We start from the raw sequence: 9,128 nt of genomic DNA, 5'->3' as shown, positions 1-9,128 counted from the left end.
CACACCATTGTTTGTACCTGCTGAAATTCAGTTGTTACAGCAGCAGTTGTAGCAATTTAGCAAGTAGAACACCCGTTTTACTGTCTGTTTTATTACCAATATAGATAAATTTGTACAAGTAATGCTCAGGGAACAAGCATATAACAGTATATCTGAATTAAAAATCAAAGTATCTAGCTGAACTCCTGAGCATTTACAGGAGTGGATTAACAGATTTGTTTCCCCCAAATGTTGTACTGCTCCCTACATATCAACCATTTGTTCTGAGCCTCTAACAGCAACTTACCAGAAGAAAACAAAGAGATAAAATTACAATGCTGACTGGATGAACAGCTCATGGCAAACCGCACTGACACCCCTAGAGAACACACAAGAATACTTTAAAATTAGTATACTATACACCTTCCAACAATTAGCTCAGCAGATTTGATGCTTCATGAACCACAGTACTTCCTAGGATTTGTAACCAGAACACACGAAAATGACTTTTCAGTCCAAGACCCAAAATGGGACTTTTGTGTCCCTAACTCCCACTGTCAGGTGCCACTCCTACACTACATATCTTACTTACCTTTTTATTCTTAAGATCTGCCCCAGGTATTCATAACAGTTTGAGCACTTCAAGCATATTTCTTCCAAGATCAAAGACAAGGCAGTTGTGTCCACCCCTTGCTTGGGGGGCCGTTTCATTCTGCACAGCATAATCCTTGTACAGTAGACAGTGCCATAACGCTTCACTTACTAATATACACTGTATCTTGAAGCAGCACTTAAAATGCAAACTTTAGAAATCTTTCCCAGATCTCTGCAGGTGACAACTCATCATGAACAGCACTCCAGCAAAAAAAGGGGATTCAGCAGATTAGGGATGGCTAGAAATCTAGAGCCAAGAAAGGGAGTCAAACAAGGCTGGTTAAGCATAAACTATGGAGGCATTCAGGTGAGTTCAGAAACAGGTGAAAAGCTGATTAATAGACTGTATATAGCTGGATATTGAATAATATTCTGTGTAAATATTAACTTGTCTTCTTGTGCCTTCCAGTTGCAATGCAGTCCAAAGTTCTGCCATTCCAGAACCACTTGGGGTGGTTTTCCTCAAGTTAGAATTTAAAACTGGTGCACTTAACACACAGGGAAGAAGTGATTTTGCTTCTCAGTACACTTTAAAACTCTTATTAAACACCATACAATGGAGAGAGGAGTATTTGGAATACTATGGGCAACTTTTAAACAGAATTTTTTTTTCAAATTTTTTTCATATTGACTCTTTTGCTAGTACTACATCCTCACACAAATTGCTAATGTTTTTCTGTGCTAAACCCAAGACACTCTACTGTTACAATCTCATTAATGAAAGATCTCCCTCTCTTTTTGATCCTGATCCAATACGTAAACCAGGCTTTTTGACACCTGAGGAAAATGGCTTCTCAGCTATTTCAACCAGTTTGCAAACTTTTCTAGCAAAAGCCCTTCAATATTAAAGTCCTCGGGACAACTGGCAGTTCCCAGTGACTGCAGAGACAGACCTGAAGCCTGTACATACACACAATGGTGCCAGCACTGGGATTCACCAGCCATATCTCTGTTCCACAGGACTTAGTAGCAAAGTCAGATTCGGATTCCAAAACCTTTTCCCCATCACAAGCATGTCTCTGGCCCATCCACAGTTCTCTTGAGGAGGTTGAAACATCTTCCTTTCATCACAGACAAATAAACAATCATAGCATGCCCCAGAATGGATCTGTGTATTTCAGAGGCAATAAGATGACACCCCAATTTTCACTTAGCTCCTATGTCCACACCTGTGTGAAGGCACTCCCACAGCCACGTTCTTACCACCCTCTTCATTCACGCTCTCCAGCTCTGTGGTCCAATTCAACCATAAGTTAAAACATTAAAAGCAGGGCATTACACATGTAAAATCAAGTATAGTAGTTTGATTTTAGGTAAGAACTAATGTGTTATGACAAAGATTATCTCAATTGATATCCCTATGCACAAAGTACTTCTAGGGGAAAAAAAAGCAGAACTGCAAAATAAACAGCCATTCTTTTTGCTCTAACAGAGTAGAAATACTTTGCAAAAAAAGAAATTTTTCACTCAATCTCTAATTTAATTTCCCCCCTCCCCCCATATATTAAAAATCTAGACCTGACTGACTGATGAGCTTCAGATGCTTGTCTTGTAGCTCCTCCTAAATGCTTGCTTTTGTCCTGAGCTCCTTCAGGTGAGCACAGAGTATGTATGTTGGCTCCCTTCAAGGGCTCAACACACTTTCAAGACTGCAGAATATGGAAAATGCGTGCTGCCGTAAATATCAGCATCAAGTCACTGGCCTAACACCACCACTCAAGAACAATATCTCCCCTCTTGAAAAACCCAAGAAGAAATGCAGGAGATCTTAAAGCAAGCAGTTAATTCCTTGATTGAAAACAACTGTTCACAAGTCATAAGCCAAAAATAAGACAGGGCTTTAACTTTTCTCACATAGAGGTTTCCTTGTTTTGTTTTTGTTTTAGGCATTCCAAAATAACAAGCTGAAAAATAAAGGCCAAATACTGATGCTTTCATTTGTGATATAAATCATTTAAGCACGTACATACACCTAAAATAAAAAAGTCCTCACCACATGCTTCACACCTTTCCACAGACTGCTTTTTAGAAAACTATTTCTTGGTTATATAAAGAAGACCAAAGATTTAAATCTGTTGTGGAAGGGAACAAATAGGATTCTTTAACCTTTAAATAATCCAATCATTTGCTCAAGTACTTGAAGCTAAATAGCCTTGGCTATCAAACAACCCAATTAAAAACTACCTGGAAGAAGGTCAATAGGCTGTATACCAAGATAAAAAAATCACATCACTAAGGAAAGAACACCTTGTGGAACTTGGGAACAGAATGTGTGTGGGTCAATGATTTTAAGTTATTAAGTGCTGGAGTTTAGAAACTGCCCATAGGAGAATGTGGCAGAGTGTTGCGGATTCAGAAACCTGCATATCACAGGGTGAAGGTGGGGCTGAAACAGAGGGGAAGGTATCTGCCTCCAAACAGAAATCAGACTCATTTGACAGACAACTGTATTTGAACGTACAATTTATTTATGTTTCCTAGTTTCTTCACACAAATAAAAAATTGCACTTCCACATCATCTGCCCTTACTGGCTTTCCTGGTGCATTGCAAAGGCCAGTTGTTCCAAAGACAACAGGGAGCAAAACAGTGGGATGTGACCGGAGCTACAAGCTTCCTGATGGATAGTTCTGCATCTCTGCTGGTCATCTAACTGTTGGAAAGAAAAACAAACCCTGTTCTTTCAACGTGTTAGGTTTGGAAACTTAGAAGGGGACTTGGGTTCAAGTGTTTTCAAGAGTTCTTCTTCCTCACTATGATGTGTCTTGCCTGCTAAAATACAATAAATAAATAAATACACCTGAGTTTTGACTGGCTGAAGGCAAACAGTAAACAGCCAGCCCATGCAAGAACCACCTGCAGTCTTCAATGAGAAAATGTTGTAACTGAATTGAAGATTATTGTGAAAATTTGGCCCCATTTCTCTCCCCAGCTAAACACAAAACGATAACGTGTCAAATCCTTGCCAAGTTACTAATTAGTTCACTTCGGTATCAATCTCTTATCAAGCAATTTTTCCTCTTTTGACATTCATTTCTTCAAGACCACCTGTTTAATTCACTGGCAAAACTAATAAGACATTGGATTATATCATCAGTGCCAGATGTAGTCCAATTCATAAATTCTCTTGGAACAAATCAAATACTCTTTTTACTGCTCATCTGACTCAGGCTCATCTCAAGGGTTCATGTTTCCATTCATGTTTTCATTCTGAATTTAACATAACAGCATAGAGCTTACTGTTACATAAATTACCAGGACATTTAGGATCTCTGGTGGAATCCTCAATTATGCAGTGCTGCAGCAGGTAAAATTTTTAACAACTGAACACTGAACATTCATGAAGTAGCTACAAGAGCAATCCCCTGGAAGGAGCGATGTGAACTTCCACCTTTGCATGGCTGTGGCCTCTCAGCTGAAACCACATTCAGATTTTGGGGCCAGACTGATCAAAGGGAACTCCTCTCCCTCTCTACACACAGAACTCGCTCTGCATGGCTGACATGCCTTTAGTAGCATCTTGCAGTGATTTACAGCCATGTTGCAGAAGGAGTCAGTCAAACCTGGGCTGCAGCTCAGCAAAACTGCTTGAAGCTGAGTAGACAGGCACATTCATGCCAAAAAGAGAACAAAATCTCTTTGCAGGCAAAACCACAATTCTGCTTAGACAGAAACACAAATGTAAACATGCTCTGAAGATCATCCCCCAATCAGAGTGAACTGTTCACTGTGGAATTGTGTTATTGCCTTGTAAGTAGAACTATTTCCACTTTTCTGTTCCCTCAATATTACTTTTTAAATAGGTAGCTTACAATGAATAGCTGGCTGTTATTCAGAAAGCCAAAAAGCCTGCTGGAAGTTCACCAAAAACACCAGTAAAATTGCTTCAAAGTCTAATTGAGCAAGAGTAAGCTCTTGGGTAAAGATTTTATGGTTTTCCCCTCTCCAAATTTCCCTACAGCTTCTGGTCCAGGTTTGGACACCTTGACACTGCCTTCTGTGCCAGCCCCTCCCAGTCAGCCCCAATGCCCTGCATGCAGTAGTCCAGCACTATCATTGCTGCATGTTTCCTCACGCTTCTCCCTGGCATGAGCAGAGGAGCAGCAAGTTCATTGGTGGTAAGGAGATGAGAAGAGGAATGAGGCCCAGTTACCGATAGGGCAAAAAAAGGCAATTCCTGGCAACAGGACTTTTCTCCTCCAGGAAACTGGGAGGCAAAACACCCTCTCCTACATCATTGCCAGCAGGCCCTAACCCTGCTGTGCTCTTCTGCAGCAGCAGGTTTTTTCCCCCAGAAGAAGAATCCCTAGTGCAGGACACACACAACTTGTAACAGAGTATCAGGTGTCCCTATTCACAAACAGCTCTGCTCCCTATGAAGTGGCCACATGCACCCCCAAGAATGCTGCAACGCAGAGGTACTGGCCCAGCTGCCAGAAACACCACAGCTGCATTAACACGGGGTTGGACTCAGCTCACTAGCCCTGGCTGATACCTGCAACTATTAGCCTTGCCTTGAAGAAGCAGTACTGTGCCAAGCATTGCTCTGTTGGGGCATAGCTATCCTGCTCTGGTTGCAGGGCTAGTGCTGGAGCTGCAGATCCTCAGTAAAGAGGGGAAGAAGAATAAAAAAGGCACAATAAGCTGCCTGTACTCATTTACCACCCTTAGTAGAAAAAAGTGTGCATCTAGCCTGAAAAGTTACTGGGGGTGTTTTTCAGACATATGAATTAAACATTTTCAAAAATGTTTAAAAATTCCTTCTTTTTTTTAATCCAGAAGAAAATTGACAAATGCTGAGACTCCATTTCATATTTTTTTTAAAACAGAATTTAAAAGTAAATGTTTTGGAGATGAAAAATCTCATTCAAAATGTTACCCTAGGGAAGCCCTCCTGTTGGTTGCACTGAAGAAGTATGAGTTGACATTTTTCCCTAGTGTGCTAAAGCAGCATTCTAGTTGTTTCCATCACCTACAGCAGCTCAAGAAGCCAGAGCTAGATGCTCCATAGAGGTGCACAGTGACAGACTTTAAGTACAGATCACAAGCTCCAACAAGAGAAACGCCAGTGGGGTACAAGGGTAGAAAAACATCAATAGGAGTACTAATGCATAGCAAAAGGCTGACTGGAGAGGCTGTGGGATCTCCCTCTGCATAGATATATGTGCTTGATCAGAGCAGGCAGAGCAATCTGAGCTACCCCTGGTGTTAGCCCTGCTTTGGGCAATATGTCAGACTTAAATGATCTCTGCATGTTCCCTCCAGCTTATTTGGTGGACAATAATATGGCCCATTACAACAATTTCACTGTTATCAGCTGTATTTTAGTCTTCAAATTATTCTGGTCAGCTTTTTCTTTATATTAACTAACACACCTTATCACTTCTTTACAGCAAGTGTCTCCTGGTGGCTGAAACAAAGAAGGCTGGTGTTTTCTCAGAATGGATTATGCAAGCTATAAAACCAAAATGACAAGAACAATTGCCAGTACCTTCATGTTTTCTGAAAACATTTAAATCAAGTTTCGACTTCCTGGGAAATTTCTGAAATACCTGTTTTACACAACACAAAAAGAAATTCCAAAGTGTCAGTGTTTTCCAGATTTAAACATCTATAATTTTAATTCCCATCATGCAACTAAAAACTATGACAAAGCATGTAAAGGACTGATAAGGTGCAATATACATATAAGAATTCAATTCAAGGTCCATAAAATACCTTCAAATTATTAGACTGTTTTTATTATGACTATTGGCATATAATCAAATACTGTTATATCACAGTTCAGATAAATAAAAAGAGTTAGCACTTAATCCCTATCTATTTCTCCTTGGTTTGGGCATCTTGCCAACATACTCTTCCTCATTCCTAGAAAAGTGTGTTTCCCCATGCTCAGACTGACCCACTACCTCTCTGGCTTGCAGGTGTTACTCCAGAGACAGACAGACACTCAGCCTGGGGCAAGTCAGCTTCATACGCCTGAATTCCCTCAGGTCCCACTATGTCTCATTTAAGTTGTGCCATTGCCACAAGGTTAAACAGTCCTTTCCATCACCAGGACCTTGGCCTCATGTTTACAGCTCGTCACTGAGTTTAGGTTTTGGTGTTAGTTCCATAAAAATGTTTTATAATTCCCTCCACAAACCAATATTTCATGCAATTGGCAGCCTTAAAACTCTTTCTGGCACACACAAAAGATTGTGAGTTTTTGGTCTAGTCTTCCTCATCTACTGATCTACCAAATTATCTGTATTAGGTTACATTAATGCAAAAAGTTGCCATAGGAAAAACACACTATTTTGGATCTCTCACACTTTGTAAAAAACATGTTTGAGTATAGGCAAGGATGTCTCCAGAGCTTTTACTCCCTTCTAGTAGACCCCTGCATCCATGCTCAAACTGAACTATATCCTCTTGGAAAATAAAGGAGAGAGGAAGAGCTGTGAAAGATAAAGGTATACTTAATTATTATTTGCAGCTGCATTTGTGAAGCTAAATGTCATTACAGTTGTGCGGGTGATACAAAATATAGTGTGAAATGCATCCCTTTTTATAGCTGGTTCAAAACTCCCCTTAATATTGAGATTTAAATATAAGAAAGGAGGGAAACATTACACTTACTCATATGTACGGGAAATGGCAAAATGCCATCATACATTTTAAAAAGAGAAGTCAGTAACTCTTAAAAAAACCAGAAAGTCAAACTACCACCGCGGAAAGCAAGGAGGAAACTGTTTGTAAGAGAATACCAAGTTAGCACACTCATCTTGAAAAATTCTCTGTCCTGCTAAAAGCAGCTTTATTCCAGGGTGAACGTGCCATCTTCTTGTATGAGAACACAAAGAAAACACACAGCAAAGCAAAATAAAAATGCACATTACTTCTAGTCCATGAGAACAAATGTTAAAAGACAAGGATTGTGCCAAAAATCCCTCTTACTGTCACGTAAAGACTTACTGAACAAAGACTGTTTGTCTCCACTAAACTTTTCTTTCATATACCTCATACTTGGCATGTCAAAAGTTGTTGGGGAGAAGTAAGAAACAAAGAAAAATCACATTCAAAGCTTTGGTCTCCTTCTGCTTCCCTTTTTATCTTTAGAATGTTGAAAACTCAGGTACTGTCTTTGCATACACCACTATTCATCTTTAATAAATGATCTCTTCAATGTATTAATGGTTAGCAGTGCATATAAATTAGCATTTATAAAAATCAATTACATTGTCTCATAAGACAGAGGAGAAACCAAGACCTTCATCACTAGATCATTTGTATTTATCTGTTAATTATAAACCTTAATTGTCTCTTCTTATCAGATTAATTTGCATAAATTGCATAAGTTTAATGTTTAACAGGTTTTAATAGCAGAATACAATTATTCTTTAAACATTATTTCTTGAAATATTCATTATTAATTATAGCATTAAAATTAGAAGTTCTGATAATTGACCTTGGCTTCTCCTTGGCTCATCATCATCTGTCCATTGAGGTCATTTATCTCATGATAATACATGCTTTGTGGCTTCTTATTACTGAGGTGCTCAGTTTTAATTGTACTTATAGCTTGTCAGATTTCTCTGAATTTTTACCTAAAGCAGAATATTATGCAGAGTTCCACAAAAGTGGTCTTTTTATAGTATATTCATCCTCTTAGCATACCTGCACATAATTACCCAGTGGGTAAAAGGAGTTTTTCTTTAGCTAGATTATTAGGTACAACTATTTCTATCCTGGTAAGGAAAGCCTTTCTTTCATCAGAGACCTATGAAGTAAGAGAGACATGTAAGCTCCCAGCTAGCCTTGGAAAAAGAAAGAATTAACCAGGTATTATCTTGGCAGATCATCTGATTGGTCCCTGTTCCTCATAACTGACCAGACCTCTCTCACTGCCCTTTTCACTAGCTTTTTGTGGTTATAGATTGTGGTTATTGAGCCCAGGAAGTAATGAAATAAGAGATGATCAAGACCAAATGCTGACAGACATATTCACTTGAATTTGGCTGACTTGAATGTAAAGATATTTTGAAAAATCATGCAGTGCAGAGGTGAAAACAAGTGGGTTTTCTCCACTGTCATATCATTTACTAGGTTTCATATACAGGGATTTGCTGTACTGGATTTTTCTTCCAGTTAAAATTAGTCATACTTTTCAGTTAAATAAATATTTTAGATATCATCAGATATGCTTCCAAGGAGAGAGACTAATATTTAAAAAATATTAAACAAGGCTTTTTTTGTATTGTCTACAGATACTATTATTAAAATGCTAGAGGTGCTTCAGGTCAGCTTATTGAATATTCCTCTCAAGTGAATCTAGTAAGGAAACACTGAGTCCAGTATCTACCTAAAATTTTCAGTATCTCCTTTCACTTACCTGGGCTCCCTAAGCAGATTCAAAGCTACCACACTCACCATCACTGACATATTTCCAGCCAGTTGCTGGTACCAGAGTTTCCCAAGTTCAGTTTTCAGACTCAAGTAAAACTTGAGAGCAACT

Source organism: Pithys albifrons, chromosome 6, assembly GCF_047495875.1.
Source record: "Pithys albifrons albifrons isolate INPA30051 chromosome 6, PitAlb_v1, whole genome shotgun sequence".
In the NCBI taxonomy this organism is placed as follows: Eukaryota; Metazoa; Chordata; class Aves; order Passeriformes; family Thamnophilidae; genus Pithys; species Pithys albifrons.
The sequence above is the reverse complement of the archived record's forward strand: the minus strand, read 5'-3'. Positions refer to the sequence as shown.